The following is a 19,878-nucleotide window of genomic DNA, read 5'->3' as shown; positions in this document are numbered from 1 at the left end:
GCTGCTGGCAGACACAGGTTTGTGCAAGTCTCCAATAAAAGAAGCAGTCAAGATCAACGAATGGTAGGCTCAGTGGGTAGAAACACCATATCCGCTCATGTCCTCCGCGCCTCCGCGCCCTCCCCATGCCCTCTGCCACACCCCCAGCCTTTGCTCAAACTGCCCCCAGGGCCTGCCTTGCTCCTTCGGGCTGTACCTCCAGGCAGAGGTCCCTTCCGCTGCAGAGCTGTCCTTCACCCCAGATCTGTGTCCCCTGTGTGCTCTCTGTCCCTTTTCTGAGGTGGATGTATGAGCTGGACCCTGTCAGCCCATCTCTGCAGCCAAAACACCCAGCCCAGGTCTGCGGGAGGTGGAGAAGGCGTGGCCCCTGTTTGGACAGTTGAATACTGGCCTGCTGGACGAGGACAAGGGTTCCTCACACACTCCCCTCCCTTGAGGGTCATACCTCTAGCTGGGGTTAGTCCCATCCTTGGGGGGTGCAGCAGGAAGCAGGCTGGAAGGGCTCCTCGGTGCACCGACTGGCACCCGGCATTCAGTCATGAAGGATGAGGTTTCAGAGGGTAAGTATAGTGTGGACCCGTTCATGGCTTTTTGTTGCTGTTGCTTACTCAGTGAATTTATTGTGTGGATGGAATACGACAAGCAGAGAGGGAACAAGATGTGAATCTAGTGATCAGTGTTAGAGGCGGATGCAGATGTGCCTGTGTATGCCTGGAACGGGTCTGAGGGGCTCTGCAAGCAAGTGGTGACAGCGGGCATGTCTTACGGGGGTTCTCCTGAGACAAGGCTTTGGGTGCAGGTAGTTTTGGGGGCAGGTGATCTCAGGAAATAAAAATGAGGGAGGGGGAGAGTAAAACAGGGAAGGGAGTGAGACAAGAAAGGGTGCGTTGATGAGTCGACACTGTGGGTGACTGGGGCTCATTTCTGTGGGACCCTCTGGCCAGCTGTGTAGAACGCACCTCAGAACTGTCCCACTGGAGGCTGGGGAGGTGGGGCACTTATCCACCGAGCCCTGCCCCGCAGGGGGTTGAGGGGTACCCCCAAGGGAATGTCCTGGGAGGGAGCGGATGCCACCATAGTGCGGGAACAACGGGCTGGGACTGTCCACCACAGCGGCTCTGAAACCTGGGGTGGGCGGGGGGGTGGAGTGGGGGGGGGGGGCGCGAGGGGATGCAGTTCCCAAGAATCTGCTGGGAAAGAGGGATGGCCGGAGACTCTTGGGCTTTTCACAATGACACCTTTGTGTGGGCGGTTTGGGAAGGACATTAAGCACAAGGAAGCCCAACAGTCACCTCTTCCCTGCCACCTGGAAATAGCCCTCGGTCACCTGCTCGGGCACAGCCTCCGAGCGGCATTGTTTTGCCGAGGGAATTTGTGCAGCAGAATCGACTTTGTGCCCTTTGTGTCCCCACACAGCACTGGTGACACCTTCCCTTGAAGCTGGTGCCAGCCGCCTCTGCAGGGACGGTTTCCAAGGCGGATCTGGGAAGGAGGTTCGGGTCCAGCTGGAACTCCGAGAGCAGGGAGGCCCCGTGGGCCGCTCCCCGCCACGGCGCACAGTGCATTTATCACTGACACCAGGGTCCCAGCCATGACGCACGGTGCTGCCTAAATGGCCACTGGGGCTTTAAATCTTCGCTCCAAGGTCACTTCCATTTTCCTGCTCACTGAGCACAACCAAACATTTGCTTCCTAAAGAAAAGTCTATCTCTTAACGTTGTAAGCACAGAAGTGACCCACCACCCACCCCCTCTGCAGAAGAGACAGCAACTCCTCAGGTTGCGGCTGGAGACATTCACCATCCCTCTCCTCTGCCTCCCCCCTCCCGCCCCCCAGGTCGGCCTTGGCGGCTCGGGGAGTGCAGGGCTCTGAGGCGTGAAGGCACTGGGCTCCGGGCCACCTCTGGAGCGTCTGCCTCCTCATCTGGACAACGGGTACATCACGCCCGCTCCCCAGGACACAAGATCGGGGTGCAAAGCAGCGGCCACACTGCCTGACGGTGCTGGGACCCCAAAACTGGGGGCTTCGCCAGCACACCCTGGACTTTTTGCCTCCTGCTGGGTCCCTCCTCCTGGGTCACCTCCCTGCGTGGCCTGCCTGCCTCCCACTCCTCCAGTCTTGTCTGCACCAAGTCCTCCGTGCCTCCCACCCTCCACGAACTGGCATCCTCTGCAGATGTGGCTTCATCAGCTCCTCCAGCCCCCCCCCACCCCCCCGCCTGGTGGCTCCCACAGCCATGGTAGCCTGAAGTCCAAAACCCGCAGCTGTGAGCTGCATGCCTGTCTCAGCCCCGCCCTGTCAACCTCTGCGTCTGTCACCCTCACCACAGCCACACGACTGAGCACACGGCCTATCCCATGAGCCCCGTGAGGACGGTCCTCCTTCGAGGCAGGCCTGGAGGGCTCATTCTCCGAGTGAGGGTCAGGGTCCGGTGTGCAGATTTGACCACGAGAGCTCAGAAGTCCGGTCCTCGGTGCTGCGTGTCACCTCGGGGCGGCTGTCCCCAAAGCTCTGGGCCATCTCCACCCTCAGCCCTTCCCCTCCTAAACCCGGGTCTGCTCTGCTTCAGCACCGACGTCCCCACGCAGGACTCACAAGCTCTGGGTCAGTTGAGGTCAGATCCCAGCTTTGTTTTTCACCAGCTGTGTGACCTTGGGCAAGTCCCCCTGCCTCGGTTTCCCCATGGTGTTCTTATCAGGTAAAGGCTCTAATAGCGGAGCCTGGGGCACAGCATCATCATTGTAACCTTCCCCATAGTTCTGACGTACGGAGCGTGTCCTGTGTGTCACTCTGCAGCCTCACTCTGCAAGGCGGGACATATTATTCTTCTTTTACAAATGCGGCAACCAGGTCCTAGAGGGGCAACGTCCCTAGAATCCTAGCCCAGGCCTTCCTGATCCCAAGCCCCTGCTCTTCAGAGCCAATACCTTTAACATGCACACACCAGACGCTGGGTCCTAAGCTCTTTATGTATATTATCACGTGGGTGAGCCTTGCAATAGCCCTACAAGGTAGGTACTATTATTATCCCATTTCACAGATAAGGAAACAAAGGAACAGAGAGGTTTGGTAGCATACACAAGGTCACACAGCAATCAGCAGCACAGCCAGGATTGGAACCCAGGCAGTGGAGGTCAGAGCCTAACCGCTCCCTTCGGTGTCTCATGCCTGCTTTGCCCTCTGTTGTTTCCTGTGATCCTCTTAACAACCCCTCAAGGCACATAGTACTCGTCCTGTTTCACAGCAGGTGTGAAATTAAACCAGGAGACAATACATTTCCAGCTGTGAAAATAAAACGGCTCAGGACTTTCCTCAAATTCTTTCTGCATTATTGCATTCTGGAAAAGGTCTCATTGGGAGCTGCGGCTGCAGCCACCTTGGTGACACTGTATTTCTTTCTTGTCCTAGTCCATGCTTTAACCGCAAGGACTGTTCTTCGGACTCCGGACTGGCAGAAGGGCAACGGACACATTAAGGAGGCCACAGATCAGAACAAAATCAGACGGCAGAACACCAAGAAACCTTTCACCTAGAATTCAGCTCGGTGCTGGGGCTTTGGGGAGTGGCTGGCCGTGTGCCTGACACTGTTTGCAGGAACTGTACCCAACACTTTGGGAATCCCTGGAGGGAGGACCTTCTGGCTGTAGACCAGCATGGCAAACACTCCGAGCGCAGCTGTTGGCTCCATGCCCACAAAGAAGGAAGGCATTGTTAACTGTGCTCAGTGTTCTTTCCCACAGAGGCCAGGTGAAGCCTCAGGATCCTTTGTAGAACAGTATTCTAGGCAGCACTTAGGACTACATGTCTCAGCTTCCTTGCAGCTATGAGTGGTATGTGATAACCTTTTGGCCAATGAGCTGTAAGCAGAAACATAGTATGGTATTTCTGAGACATCATTTTAAAGGGAGACAGTGTGCCCTCCTTCAGCTCTGCTTTCATCCTACTGCCTGGAATGTGGATGCGAGGGCTGGAGCTCTGGCAGCCATTCCGGATCACGAGGTACCTTTAGGAATGGAAGTCACAAGCTGGGAAAGTAGAGCTGCAGGTGGAAAGAGTCTGGGGCACCTCATGGGGTCCCACAATATCCCTGAACTGCCTGCTTCCAGGCTGATCTTAAATGAGACACGAACCTCTATTCTTGTTTAAGCCTGTATAGTATTAGGGATTTGGGGTTGTACAAAGTCCGACCAGACTTATACTGATATTCCCCTAACACCCACTTACTCCCCATGCGCACTTCCAGCACGCTGTCCAATTTGCAGGCTCCTGAAACTATCAAGCTGCTCCACACCCCAAGCCTGTACCTGTTATATGCTGTTCCTCTGTCTGAAACACACTCTCCCCTCCTCTAGTTGGCAAACACCACTCCTCCTTTAAGGCTCAGCTCAAGTGGGAAGACTCCGGGGAAGCTGCCTTGGATTACAAGGTTATAGTGCATCTACCTCCTGAGTTTTCATGGTGCTCTCTGTCTCCTGCTCAGCTGTAGCCCCATCACCCTCTCCTGTCATTATCTATAACCAGAGCTATCTTGGGAAGCTCCTGGTAGCAAGGGCAGTGCCCAAGCTTCCCCGTGGGCCCAGATGGAGGTAGCACCGTGAATGTCCGTAGAAAGAATGAGTAACATATGAATGAGTGTCGGGAGGGGTCACACATTCTAGGCTACAAAAGCTCCAGCAGCAGCTGTAGCCAGGGAAGGCTTCCTGGAGGAAGTGGTGGTAGACAGGAGCATAGAGCACACTAGCTTGGGCTATTGGGCCAGGCTACTGCCTGTGGCACAGAAATCAGACACCACAAACCCTCAAGAGATCTTTATATGGCTTAACAGAATGTCTCCAAGAGAGTCCCTAGGCATCTCTGAGAGGTCATGGCCCCCAGCTGCTGGATCACCAATTGGTAGTGATTGACAGGGCAGCTGTCTAAATGAGCTCCAAGGCCCCGGGTCGGGCAGGGGAGGGGTCAAGCATTGTTGGAAACTGAGCTTACTCTGCTGGCGCTGTATAGCCATCTGGTTTGGGTCAGAGGTCTCTAGGGACAGGTTTGATTTATAGGCCTGTGTAGCCGCCCAGGCGGCATGGGGGAGGGCACAGAGAGGCCAGGGCAGGGGTGTGGGGGAGGAGGAGAGGGGGCCAGGCAGGGGCCCCTCAGAAGCTGAGCAAGCACCATGCTTTTGCTCTCAGCCTCGGAATGCCTCAGGTTGCTTTTAATAGAGAAACATCGCAAAAGCAAGTACTGAGAAAGCCAAGAAGTCTTCATGGCGCACCACGCCCAGGGCGGTAGCACGGGCTGCAGTCTGGGAGGAGACACGGATCCACGTGAGCTCCATGCAGTGAGGCCCTGCTGGAGACGTGCACGGGGCTTGTCACACTGACGGGCTCCCTGACCTCTCTCTGTCACCCTCCAGCGCAGCCATTATGAGCCACATTTTACAGCTGATGACACCACAGCGAGAGCCCAGAGATTCCCACAGCCTGGAAGGGCGGAGCTGGGATTCAAACCCCGGCTCTCTGCCTAACCTCAGAGTCTTTCCCCTCCTCAGGGCCTCCAGAAGTTTCTGGAGTTCAGAGGAGGGAGAGGTAAGCAGGTGCCACAGTCCGATGAGGAGGAGCCACAGAGAGAGCTGTCTGGGGACTGGTCACTAACAAGGTGGCCGTGCCTTCCTCCTTTTTGTGTTGAAAAACCCCCAAATCCCCTCCATCCACCCAAAGGTGCTCCAGCAGCTCAGACCAGAGCTGTCAACATGGACCGAGACGATCAAAGAGGACTTTTAAAACGAAGCTGGCATCTCTCTGAGCCTTGAGAAAGGATCGCTTTAGGCAGATGGAGGAGTGGGTCTGGCCTCAGGCAGGGGGCACAGCACAAGCAAAAGTGTGGGGTGAGATCTGCCTGCAGAGATGGGGGTGCTGGCCTGCGGGCTACAGGGCCAGCTGGGCCCGGGGAGGGAGACCACACAGGGGCACATCCCCTCGGGTCAGCCTGGAGAAAAGCACAGCTAAGACCCTCCTCCCTGGGCAGAGCCAGTGTGGCCTTTCTCCTGGCAGGAGGCGGAGAAGTCGGGCCAGGAGGAGGTGATGCCTTTCTTGTGTCTTCTCCTGGACATGACTGGGACCGAGAGAGACCACCACCAGGGTTCTACTAGGGGTGGTGGGACTGGGTAGTGTGGGGACAAGTGTCTCCTCTGAGAAACCACGGCACACGGTTCCCACGGGCCCCCCACAGAAGCAGGGGAAGCCATGTGCCTGGCGCTGCACCGAGCTCCTCGGATATGTAAGGTGGCCCACTGTCTGGTGAAGGCGCCTGGGTCTCAGGGGAGTGCCGTGGCCGGCCCAGGTCACACAGCTCGGCAAAACCTGGCCTTAAACCCTCATCTAGAGAAGTTCAGATCATCACGCCAAGACTGAGCAAGGAGAGCAGGTCTTCAAGCATCTCAGGGGCGTAAAGTGCTGGTGCAGCTCATCAGCAGAGGGAAGACCCCAGGCCCAAGAAAGGGAGACTTGGAACCTGGGAATCAGACAGACTCGGGTCCCAATTCCAGTTCTGGCCCTGCAACCTCTCACGGCCTCAATGTCTTCATCCATGAAATGGGGATATTAACACAAACCACTCCAAAGGGTTTAATGGAATTGCATATGCATATATAAAGCCCTTCGTTGGGGGCAGGGAGGTGTTCAACAACTGGTTACTCTGACTTATCTTCACCGACAGTTTTGTTGGGAAGCACACCCATTTTGGGTGGGAAAGATGGCTCTGGAGGCATTCAAACTCCCCTCTCTGTTCTGCACATCTGTGGTGGGGACTTCATGAAACACCAGAGCCGGAGCTGAGCAATGAACCCAACCATGGCTGGTGTGCAGCCGGCAATCCATCACTAACAAGTCAGCCAGAAATGTCACCTAGGAATGCAGATGAAAGCCTATTTCAGCCGGGGACGGACCCGAATCATGAAACTGGACACCAGGCTACTTCCTGCCAAGCGCACACCCGCGTGAGATGCTGGCAAAGCCCAGCCCTGGCCTTTGACCTCTGCCCTTGATTTGTTTACATGTACCAGCGGGGCGGGGGGTCGGAGCCTGAGATGGGCCAAGGGTTCAGAAAATGACAACCAGACCCAGCCAGACACACACATGTGTCAGGGACAGGGAGGGAGGAGCATGAGGACGCGCTGGTGGAAGGCGGTGGGCTCGGGAGGAAAGCAAAGAGCCAGCGTGGCCCCGCAGGCGGCCGCCAGCGCCTCTCTGCCCCACGGCGGTTCCACAGCAGGGACAGAAAGCCACGTGCGTGTTCAGGGCTGTGGGGGACACGGGAGGAACACACTCGTCGCCTTCCCCAAAGAGCCCACGTGGAGAGAAGGAAGGGAATCCCAGTGCCTTCAATCACGCTGCGGACAGCCTATGATGACAAGTCAAATGCATCATCCACAGCCTCTCACATGATCCGGACCGTACCATGTGCAAAGGGCTTGCAAGGGCCTGATTTAGTCCGTCTCCATAACAACACTCTTTCTTATTCCTCCCCTTTCACCAGAGGAGACAGAGACCCAGTGGGCTCAGGGCCTCACCCAAGGACCTAGGAAGCGCGTTGCTGCTCCCCGACCCGAACCAGGGTGTTCTGGGCTGTTGTCTCCACCACAGGCTGCCTCTCCCTCCAGCAGGGCTCCTGGCCCCACCTGTCCCCCAGGCCCCTTCTTCTGAATTCCTGGCATACCTCTTGTCATTGCCCCCCTCATGGCTCTCCCCACCCAGGAACTCCGACCTTCTGTAAGGTTGCCTGGGCATCTGCACTGCATCTTCTTCCCGCACCCACCCCCTCATGCTGGGGGCCTGTGGCTGGGGAGCACTTGAGTGTGGCTAGTGCAACTGAAGAGCTGAATTTTTAGCTTAATTTTTAAAACTATATTTTTATTGATTTCAGAGAGGAAGGGAGAGGGAGAGGGAGAGAGAGAGAAACATCAATGATAAGAGAGTCATTGATCAGCCGCCTCCTACACGCCCCACACTGGGGGCAGAGCCTGAAACCTGGGCATGTGCCCTGACCAATAATCGAGCCGTGACCTCCTGGTTCATAGAACGACGCTCAACCACTGAGCCACGCCAGCCGGGCTTAGCTTAATTTTAATAAATTTAAACTTAACTGTTAATAGCCACATGGCTACTGTATTGGGCAGCGCAGCAGTGTAAAGTGTTTTTCGTCCCCCCAAATCAGGTATGCAGACAGTTTCTCAATATTTGATACCAATGAATAATGGCGACTCCTCGAGGTCATCTTGTCCTTCTTTTGATGGAGAAACAGAGGCACAGAGAGGGGAGGTGGCTTACCCAAGGTCATATAGCTGGTGGCCAGGTTTCCTGGCTCCCAGTCCAGTGTTGTCTCCTTCTAGGACTTATCTCTTTTCCTCCCTCTGTTCCATCCCAAATCAGACTCAGGGTAAAATCCAATTAGTTCAGGTAGAGAATGCTTTTTCAACCTTCACACATCTGAACAACCCATTTTGGCAAAACGCCTTGAAGAGCCAAGGAAGGCTGCCCGTGCCAGTCAAAAGGGAAACAAAAACCCTCAAACCACCATGTCCCTGCCGGGTGGCTTGCCCCGCCGGGACGTGACATGCGCCCAGGCCAGCAGAGGCCTGTCCGAGCCTTGGGGCTCCGCCATGCCAGGGGACAGAAGGGAGGGCAGAGCCCGCCTGAGCAGAACCAGCCTGGGGTCCCCTCCCAGGGTACAGCCAGACGTGGAGAAGCCACAGCACCGTGGACAGTGGGTGGCTCGGTGGTTGAGCATCGACCTATGAACTGGGAGGTCACGGTTCAATTCCTGGTCCAGGCACGTGCCGGGGATGTGGGCTTGGTCTTCGGTGGGGGGCGTGTATTGGGGGGAGGGTTAGTGGTTCTCTCTCATCATTGATGTTCCTGTCTCTCTCCCTCTCCCTTCCTCTCTGAGATCAATAAAGATATATTTAAACAAACAAACAAACAAACAAAAAACAGCTACAAAAGAACAGCGAGGGATGGGGACTCCTCAAGACCACATGGGCCCCCCTCCCGCTCCGTAGAGGCCCCTTCCCTAGGCTGGACTGCCCGGGGGCTCTTGGTAGACCATGGCACTCTGCGCTTCAACATCCACACACCTGGAGTTCTGCTTCCGGAACAACGACAAGGTGTAAACATAAACTATGGGCTTCAAACCAGCTCTCCCACTGGCAGGGCGGCCCGGGCACGGCCCCCGAACCAGCTCATGTGCAAACGGAAATGACGATATCCGCCTCAGTCGAAGGCCACCCTCCCCAAAGTCCCCCAAACGTGTCCTCTGTAAAACCGGGGACTTGTCCCCGTGGAAAAGAAACTTCACATATTGCTTCTCCAAAATAAGGCTGCTTATGACTTTCCTAAAACGGTGACGTGGCTGATTTCACGGCTGGAAGGCAAGGCCGGGCCCTCCCGCCCCGAGCCCCACGGCCCTCGCCTGCCCTGCACCACGCCCCGCCTTGCTGGCTGGTGCTCTCCCCCCGGATCTTCCCACGGCTCTCACGTGGGTCTCACTCACATGCCCCCTCCCCAGAAAGGGGCCACGGCAGCAGTTCAGCCACACTCTGCATCGTTTCCTCCACTTTTGTTCTCTTAAATCACACTGAACTACATCTAACTTTACCAGGGCATTTGTTTTTTTCCTGTCTGTCTCTCCCCCTGAATAGTCATCGCAGCATCGCCAGTGCCTGGCCAGAGGAGGTGTTCAGAAGCTGGCCACCGAGTGCCCGGCAGACGGGTGGGAAGCCCCTCCTACCGTGGCTGTGGCTCCGGGCCCAGGCGGCGCAGGCGGGCCCTTCACCAACGCCGAGTGACAGGATAAATGGCTGATGTCACCGTCCCTGCCCACACCAGGGGCAGACTGCCTACGCAGGACCATGTGTGGCTGTGGAAAAAGCAATGGCTCCTTTACACGCAGATCCAATTAGTGGCTGAGGGCAGGGTGCGCCTGCTTTCCAGGTGCTGTTTCTAGCTAGCTGGAACCTTCTCAGGAGTCCCTTCCCCGGAGTTTCAGTGAGAAGCATGCGCACGCTTTCCGTTCTGTGCCGAGGCTGTGGGAAGGGGGTGCTCTTTCCCCGGGCCTGCCCTCCACCCAAAGGTGGGGGCTTGGTCATCTGCTGTGTGGACTTAGTTACCGGCCATTCAGTCAATAGACGCTGACTGAGAGCCCACCACGTGCCAGGTGCCGGGACACAAGGGCAAAGGGATAGTTTAGCCCTCACGGGCGGGGAAAGTGAAGCCACTCAGGGGACTCCCGACTGCACCTACGCCATCTCGGGGGAGGGCACAGAAGTGGCACACACAGGAACACACGGCTCCCAGAGCCCTGGCCGAGGGACTAACTGTGGGCATTGCTTCTGTCCCTCCTGAGGCCCCCTGGGGTGCTCCAGGAGGAAACGAAGGGGCAAAGCGGCCTTTCCGAACCCAGCACCCAGCACCCAGCACTGACACAGGCCACACGGACGGAGCGCCTGTCTCCTTGGCACCGGAGCTGCAAGCACCGTCCTCAGGTCCCCAGGCCTGACCCAGTCCAGACTGGGATCCTGAGCCCTGCTGCCTGGGGAGCACTCCCCACAAGCCGTCCCTGGGAATCGGGACATCACTGCTCACCCCCCTACCCCTCCCAACACATGACCTTGCACCCACCCACCCAGCAGCCTCCTCCCAGCCAGGTATGCCAAACAGCCGACTTCTGGCCGGTGCTGGATTGATGACATGATCACCTGGGAAGCTTGTCACACACACACACACACACACACACACACACACACACACACACACTCCAAGGCCCACTCATTCAATAGGTGAGAGACAGCCAACATCTGTGTTTTTCGCATTCTCCCTGAGGGATGCTGATACAGAGGCGGGTGTGCTAAGTGACCAGCAGGTAGGACCCAACCCAGAGGCAGCCAATCAGAGGAGGGGAACCTCTGCCTGCACCTGAGAAGCCCTGGGCCCATCAGCGGCTCTCAGGACTTGAAACAAGACCTGGGACAACACCGTGCGGCCAACAGTGAGGAGGGAGCCATCAGGGCGCAGGGCTGGGGTCAGGGCCACCTTGAGCTAAAGCCAAAGGGCACCCACATTATGAGGGAAGAGAAAAAACACACAGGAGAGGTCAGAAACAGTAGTGGGGGGGGGGCATCCGTGGAACAGACGTGCAGCTGAGGCAGCAATGGGGTGCCTGGGCACACCCCCGTTCCTGGGCCTACCCCAGTCCTCACGCAACCTTACACTCACCCCCTTTCCTGAGGCAACTTCAGTCTTCTGGGATGTGGACTTCCAAAGGGGCCCCAACTAAACATCCCAACCCCATTCTTGGCGCCTGGCCTCTGGGTGAGCGCTGTGAGTGACCCTCAGCTGTGATTCTGGCCCCTCGTTCCAGAGGCGGCCGCCCGTGGGACCCCACGTGCCCCTCCTAGTGAGGCCCAGGCATCAGGCAGAGAGCGGTCACCCTCCTAAGTAAACACCAGAAGCACAGCGGCTCTCACCCGGGGACGTCCTCGTGAAATGCATTGTGAGGAAGAAACATCAACAAGTAGGCCAACATCTGGAACGTGGCTGAGGCTCCAAATGGCTCAGCTCAAATGCTTCCCCTTAAACGATTCTAAGCCGAGACGACAATGTCTTTGCTGGCAGCTCTGGCCCCTCGCTGCACCCCAGTGGGGTCACTGGCCTTGGAGGTGGGAGAGATGAGGGGCAGCAGGTGCCCCATCAAGGGTGGTCTCAGGGGCCAGTGACAGGGAAGCCTGTGCCCATCGGAGCTCCCAGCGGTCGGGTCACAAAGTAGGGCTGGCAGCTCTATTTATAGAAGCGGCTGCCAGCAAAGATAAAAAAGTGGGAAGCCAGCACGGCAGTATTTTCCAAGCTCACGCTGTCTCGGCTTAATTTCATCCCAAGCAAATAAATCATTAAGGAGGCGCGGAGTCCTGGAAGATCGGATGAAGAAGGGCTATTAAACAGCACAGCCTTAACTTGAATTATGGAAGGCCGCAGACAAGCAGCCTTATTAGTGTCTGGGCTACGCCGTAACTCACGCTAACCGCCCCCTTACCTCATCCAAGGGACAAGACTGGGGCGATCCGCTGGCTTCCCGGCCCTCGGCATTTGCCACCTGACCAGCAGGCCACGCGCTCTCCCAGTCGTTTAAACACCCTCCTGCAAAGCGGCAGACTCCAGCCACGGCTTTCCCAAGCAGCACCCATCAGCGTCAGCACCCATTCCAATCGGCAGGGTGAGGGCGCACGCAGCCTGGCTGTACTGTACTGTATACTGCACTGAAGGGTGTTTAAACGGGACCTGCCAATGCTAGCTTCGGTAAACACTCGCTGTGACAAGCGTGGCGTGGAGGTTGGGGACGTGGGCACTGGGGTTTGAGGCCTGGGTGCAAGTCTGCAGATGGCTGCCTCCCAAGCATGTGCCACATGTGAGCAGCCCCTTCATCGCCCTCGGCCTCAGTCTCCTTGCGTGTGAAGTGGGAAGACAGCTCCTTCTCCTCCTCTGCGGGGGATAGGGGAGCTCATGTGCAGAGGGAGCTGGCTAGCATTTGCACTGGCTGGTGGAGGTTTAAATCGGACGATGCCCGCAGCCCTGAGCGGTGTCTGGCCTTTTGTAAGCGCTCAATCAATGATATTTAACAAAGAGCTGTCTCTATTGGCGATAATCCCTTCCCAAACAAAGTGGCCCTCGTGGGAAATTCATGGATAATGGTGTGGATTGACTTGTGTTGACCTTGCTGGCAACTGTGAGGACCTGGGTTCCAGGACACATAGACTGAGTCACGTGGTCGTAGGACAAGAGGGCAGTGGGCTGGGTGGGAAAGGGAATGGATGCCGAAGGCACGGGAACCGCCCTCACGTCAGCCAGCCAGGAGGGGCGGTGGCAGAGCCAGGCTCGGCGACGCCGGGCCTCGCTGGAACGGGGAAGAGGCCCTTTCCAATAAAGAGGTCAGCCCAGACCAAGGCACGGAGGGATAAGCAGACTAACGTGGCTGCGGGATCAGAGTGGGGTTTGGCGGGTGGAACGTGGGACTAGGGGGCACCACCGAGTGTGGTGGCCTGGTCCTCTGCCCACCTTCATCGGGCAGCATCATGGGCATCACCTAGGAACTGATGAAATGCAGAACCTGGGACCCCACCCTGCTTTCCTGAGTCAGAGTCTGCACTTAACAAGACCTCTCCCTCTGAACCGCACCACCCCCCCCCCTCCCGTCCCCCGGCTGACTCCAAGGCACATTGAGGTTTGAGAAGCACTGGTGACAGGCCTAGGGGTGAGTCCCACCACCATACTCACTTTGCAGGTATGAGAAGGCAGGAAACTTAGGCCCAGGTCATCCAGGAGTAAGTGAAGAGACCAGTTATCTCCAGTCTCTGATGTGCTGAACCTCATTGTTCTACGGCCTCGAGCATGTGGAGGCATGGAGAAGCCAAAGAGGGTCTTCGTGTGGGTGCGTGGGGCTGAAGGAGCACCTATCTAAATCCTGCCCACGTCCCAAGGCCACCCCCTAGGAAACCCTTCAGCCCCCCCGCCCCCCAATCCTTCTGCACTCCAATGTCCTCCATCATTTGTGTCAGGGTTCTTCAAGACAGGCCTATAAACTGCACGGAATTCTCACGCTCTCATTTCTGACCAGGTGTTTTCAAGGGGGATCGGAGGCCGGGGATGTTTTTAATCAGCAGGGAACTTTGGAAAAGTTCTCCCAGCTCCCTGCTCCATTCAGCGCCCACCTGTAAAGTGAGGGCCTTGCATTGGCTGCAGGAACCGCATCTGTTCCAGCCCCGATGCCTGGGGCCCTCCCCGCCCTGCCAGCCCCTGAAACCGGGAGACAGACGGCCTCTTTCCCCTTCTCTTTCTTCCAAAGGTCCGGAAGCCGACAGCCCGCAGCCCGGCCTAGACACATCTGTTCGGAGGCAGAGTCTGCCCTCAGACCCACCTCCTCAGCACTCATCTCCCCCAAACACACATGGGCACAGCTGGGGGGACACTGCCTGTTCGGACACCCTGGCTGACACACTCACCGGGCAAGTCACCACCGGGAGCTACAAAACACTTGAACCCGGCATTAAGCCGGATACTTTGAAACGGCTCAGAGTGAAGGCGACGCACTGTCAGCTCATTTGTAACACATTCACAGTGGCCTCTGAACCTCAGATGGCATGTCCATCATAGCCACTAAAGGGTCAAAAACCTCCCACACCAACATCCTCCCTGGTGTGAAATCCCTCAGATTTCACAATGTGGACCCAAATTTAATAACGGTAATTGTTTCCACATTTAACAACACTAAGTAATTTTACAATCTATGGGAGCTATGAAAGTCATAATGGGCATTTTTTTAAACCCACCTTTCTCAACACCTACTATATATATCAGGCACCAGCCTAGTCATTTTGTCTTGGAATGTCAAGATCCTGAATTGAATTGCAGGGACCATAATGCAGCGTCCGCTTGGCCTGGGTGTGGGGACAGGTGTGCCCGGCCTGGCACGCAAGTCAAGGTGGGAATGGGTCACTCAGGAGGCAGGTTTTCAAGGCGGCAGCTGCTGCTAGCCAGGCCCCCTCTACTCCAGCCAACTGTGGCTCAGGTCTTGCTGCAATGCAGGAAAGAGAGAGCTGTGCAAGGGACGGGAGGCCAGTACCTGAATGTGCATTTATTGAGCACCTACTATGTACTCTGTTCCAAGGGGTGCTGTGGGGGTTGGCCAAGAAGGATACAGTCTCCACTTCAAAGAACTGCCGCTTTCAGCAGGAGCAGCCACAGCACTAACAGCAGCAGAACACACTTAGTGTGGCCTCCTCTGGGCAGGTCAGGGGCACAGGAGTCCTACTCTGCTGACGTACACCTTACGTGAGGACTGACTGGATTATACTCCTCAAAGGGTCTGAGTCCAACCATGTGTTTAAACCCTCCTTGATAACAAAGTGATGCTATTCTACTGCATTTTAAACTAGAAATGGAATCATTCACAAGCATTCATCGGGTGCCCACGATGAGCTCGGCACTGGGCATGCTCTGATTGGTAATGCCGAAGAAGCTTCATTTCTGCATCGATTTTAAGACCCACAGCAACTCTGCAAGGTACGTATCATTATTCCCATTGCACAGATGGTAAAACTAAGGCTCCAGGGTGTTGATTTGGCAGAAGGGGGTAGACATGGAATTCAAATCAAGATCAAAATTTATTCCCAAAGTCTGGAAACTGTCTAATGTCCAAAAATAGGGGATGGAATAATTAAATTACAATACAGCCCTACCATGGACACCCATGTAGCTGTTAACAAAGAACGAAGCAGCTCCATGCCAATCACATTAAACAATCACCAAGATGGATTAAGAGGGGAAATGAGAGGCAGAGCAATGTTTGCAGTGTGATCACACTTGTGTAAAATGTCTGTGTCATAAAATTCTGGCAGGACACATGAGCAACTGCTAACCGTGGTTGCCAGCAGGGAGAGGAACTGGGGAGCTATGGGGGTTGTGGGGGTATTTCACTGGCTACCCTTGGGTAGTGTTTAAATGTGCTGCCATGCACATGGTTTACCTCTGAGAAGTAAATGCATCCTATTTTTAAATCCCTCTCTGTCCACTTGCCCACATATGCCTCCCGAGTCACCCTCTGTGCCCCAAGCAACTTCATCTCCATCTGGGGAAAGAAGGCAGACCCACATGGAAAGCGAGGGAATGGGGCGAACAGGGGGAGAACTCAGTGCTGAATTGCGGGTGCAGGGGACAGAGCCCTGGCTGAGGGCTGGGGGGCGGGCTGGATTCAGGGCAGAATCATAGGGCAGGGGGTGGCGGGGAGCCCAGGCCTGGACCCGGTTAGGAGGGAAGCGGAGCTGAGTCCAGATGTCAGCAGGGTTGTGAGGATCGCGCCACCCAGGAGACACAGGGGAGCTGAGCAGGAAGGTCAGGAGTTCAGCGCAGACTGGGAGGGAAGCTCTGGCGAGGGCATGGTGTCCTTGTGGTCATCCTGGTAGACAGCTCTCTCTGGCCTTCATCAATACCGGGAACCTTGGCTGGCCGCCAGCCTCCTCTGCTGAGCCATTGCGCCAATAAATAGTTGTTGGCAGATCAATTAAACCATCTAGGAACTACGTCTGGAAATACAATTTCCCCGGCTCGATGCAGGCAGACAAGTCTCTCTGCCAGTCAGGCCTGAGATCCTACGGTTCCCTCTCTCCACCCTCAGAAAGTCAGCCCGGGACACCAGCACCTGCTCTGTGGAATCAGGCCCTGCGCAGTGGGCGGAATGGAAGCAGGGCTGGCCCAGGCCGCGGGGCCGGGCACAGGAGCGGTTATGACCTGGGTTTAAGTACAGCTCTGCTACTTGCTGGCGGTGTGGCTTTAGGCAAATTCTTCACTTTCCAAGAATCAGTTTCCTTTTATAAAATGGGGATGATAACAGTCACCTTGCCTCAAGGTTTATTGTGTGACACACACACACACACACACACACACACGAAAAAAGAATAAAATGAGTGCAATACTTGGCCCAAGGCACAGAACATGGGTGGTATCTGTTAAAAGGCATAATTATTGTGACCCCCAAATCAAAGCTGCTCAGGACTCCAAGCCTGCTTGTCTCCTCTCCACTTCCTGTGTCACTCACGTACCACGCACCACCCAAGAACTCCAAGACAGGAGACAAAGCCAGTCTGTCAGCCCTCCTGGCAGCCAGCATGGAGGAGGAGCCAGGAGCATGAGCCCAGGAGCAATTCCTGAAACCAGCCCAGAGCTGATGATTCCAAAGGCCTGGCCCATCCCAGGGGCCAAACCTCACAGCAGTTGGGACATTTTCAGTGACATTATCCCGTCAGCAATCAAAGCATGCCCGATTCATGGCCACTGCTGGGGCCGCCTTTAGGCAGCTAGCGTTTTTGGAACACCCAGAGGAGCTCTGTGCTGAGCCAAGAGCTTTGGGTGCCGGGAGGGAGGAGGAAACACAGGGACAGCATCTCAGGACCTCCCCGAAACTCACAGCTAAAAGAAAGGGTCCCCGCCCTTTGCTGCACCTGAAGCAACTTCTTCTGTCTGCTCTCTTTCTGCCTTGTCTGCAAACAGCTCCACCAGGGACCCATTGGCCCAGCCTGCCAAGGTGAACCCTGCTTCCCCCAGTTCCTAGCGGTGTGACCTTGAGCAACTTACTCAAGCTCTCTGTGCCTCCATTCTTCATCATAAAATAAAGATGATAACACAGGTATTAGCCCACAGAGTTGTCACAAGGACTGAGTTAGAATTTGTAAAGTGCTTAGAATAACAGTCCAGCACAGACTAAGCACTGTATTAGTTTTTGCTGTTATTATATACGTATCCGTTATTGCTGCTGTCATTATTTGGGCCCTGGACCCCGTCACCTGGAGACAGCTTGCCCATTTGCCTGGCCTCGCTTCCTTTCTCAGCTCACTCAGGTAGCAGAGGCCCCAGAGGCCTGCAGCTCTTTAGAGCAAGCCCCAGGTGCTGAGCGGTTTCACTCCAGGGCATAGCTGAAGAACTGCATTTGCAACGGAAAGAGCACTTCCCTCAGCAAACACATGCTCCAGAGTTCAATGCAGTTAGCACTTGCTAAGGCTTGCTTTTACGGTCATAAATATTCAAAAATTGAGAAAATGGGATAGCTTGCTTTAATCACATTAGAGGAGAAGCCTCTACCAAGGCCATTTCTGTTTTCATCCATAAGTGAACCCCAGGACCCGGCCCAGCTCACCTAGTTCATCAAAGCAGTGAGCACCAATCGCTGTGCGCCTGCTCTGTGCTGGCGAGCTTTGTCATACCCGTTTTACAAAGGAGATCAATGGGTTCAGAGAGAGGAGGTCATCATTGTCCCTGGCCTCCTGGTGGGCGCTGGGCTCTGTGAGGGCCCTGGGCAGAGTTCTGCCCCATGATCTTGTGGGGAAACAACCCCAGAGAGCAGCCCCACCTTTCTGCTCTTGAGCCTGTCTCTAACTGCGGCCACATCCCGGGAGGGTCTGAGTTTGGGGACCCGCCATCATTCCATGACCACTGTGGGCTCAGGATTCTCGTTTACAGAATCCCACCTTGGGTCACCTTCCCTGCCCAGCGACTCCCGAGGGCCAAACCCTTCCCAGTGCCCAGGGACCCACAGGTGGACTTCAGCCCAGGTCACCAGCTATCGGCATCACAGAGTCCCTTCCCAAGTAGCTCCTGGATGGCCCATCCCATAGTCAGGTCTTGTCCCACTGACCATGGGCCTTTAGAAGCCCAGAGAAGCTGAGCTCCCCTTTCTGCAGGCATACCCTGCCTGAGACAGAGAACATGACCCCTATCGGGGGGACAGGCCAGTGGCACAGCAGACAAGTCAATCCTGTCAGCGAATGGGAGACGCCATAGGCTCACATCCCATGACATCCTGGACTCCCCTGGAGTCCTGGATGGGCATTCCAGCTTCAGCCCACCCTGAAAAAAAATCACTGCCAGTGTGAGGATGGAACACTCCAAATTTCAGTCTCGAGTTTCTTTAGTCACCTGAAGGATCCAGGAGTTCAAAATGTCCCAAACACAACTGTTCTTCCCCACGCAGACCCCCACCCCCAGCAGCACACCGAGGAGGACACCATGGCTAGATTGCTCCAATCCTATCATGTGTGGGAGAGCCACTGGCTGCAACCTTGCTAGCACCTTAGCTTTGAACCTGAAAACCAAGCACCAGATGATACCCAAGGGTGAATCAATGCCCAGGAGGAAGCCCACCTCAGGGGCCCAACTGTCGGCTCAGGTAGCTCCCACAGGGTATCAATGTCAGCCTTTAATCCCAGCTACCATATTATTGGAGCCCCACACCAGATCTCACCGTAGCTATGAAAAGGATCTGATACTGTCCCAATTTACAGATGAGTAAAATGAGTCGCAAGGCATTAGGGTGACTGACTCACCAAAGACACAAAAGCACCGAGCGTTACGGATGCGGTTGGAAATAAGGCAGATCAGACTCAAGAGCCGTACACCAAGCCCACCTGCCTAGTCCAGTGATCAATTCTGGCAAGTAAGTTTTCCAATTCTGATTTTAGCAGAGTGTTGTTGGTGCTGGTTTTCTCAGCCCTGACGTGTGCCTGGTCACCATGTCCCAACATTCTCCACAAGGCACTGGGATGACTAAACCAGCCTTCCCAGGACACACTCATCTGCTCCTGGATTTAACCAGTTAATCAGAGCAAACAGAACAACGCTGTGCCATTCAACGGCAATCTCAGTCCAGCAACTAGAAAAACAAAATATGAGCAAGAATGTCACCGGTTACACCAGGGAGCTGAGCATCCCAGCCACGTCTGTTGGCTTGAAACCCTTGAAAAGCCAACCCACCCTGCACGTTAAGTATAAATCTTACTTGAGTGAAACCTTGTTCTTGGCTTTTCTTGAGTGTTACCCTCAGTCCCTCAACTCATGGGGGAAGCATGAAAAAAAGAGTGGGCTTCAGAGGCTCACACACCCAGGGAGACCTGGTATCAGCTCTCTGTAGCCCCACTCTTCAGCTTTCTCATCTCTAAAATGGGGACAACTATGGCTCTCATTTAAAACGAATAAAACTGCAATTCTGGCTTTCAGCACCCGCCTCTGTGAGCTTTATGGGGGGGGGGGGTGAGCTTTTAGGGGTGTGGCAGGACCTCTGTTTGGACAAGGAGTGTGCGAGCCCACAAGGTCCTGGCATTGTTATGGGACAGACATCCATGTGCCCCGCTGTCCAGAGGCCACCCTGCCTCCAGGAGTGACGCCATCCTAAAACCAGGAACCACGTTTGTGACTGCGGCCTCGCAGGGATGACTGTGTACGTTCAGTGCAGGGAGACCTTAGAACCGTTAGGGGTCGAACCCAGCAGCCTACGGGCTCGTCTGCAGCCTGCCAGGGTGTT

At 55.5% G+C, this 19,878-nt stretch overlaps 1 protein-coding gene across 1 annotated transcript in view; it reads right to left on the bottom strand.

The window, feature by feature from the left end:
• The window catches only part of SPSB4 (splA/ryanodine receptor domain and SOCS box containing 4), a gene marked incomplete at both ends in the record, with an annotated part of 50,820 nt that overhangs the window by 29,514 nt on the left and 1,428 nt on the right, over positions 1-19,878 (bottom strand). The window lies entirely within an intron of this gene.

This window comes from Cnephaeus nilssonii (assembly GCF_951640355.1).
Source record: "Cnephaeus nilssonii genome assembly, chromosome: 17".
Lineage (NCBI taxonomy): Eukaryota > Metazoa > Chordata > Mammalia > Chiroptera > Vespertilionidae > Cnephaeus > Cnephaeus nilssonii.
Note: the sequence above shows the minus strand (reverse complement) of the source record. Positions and strands in the feature narration are given on the sequence as shown.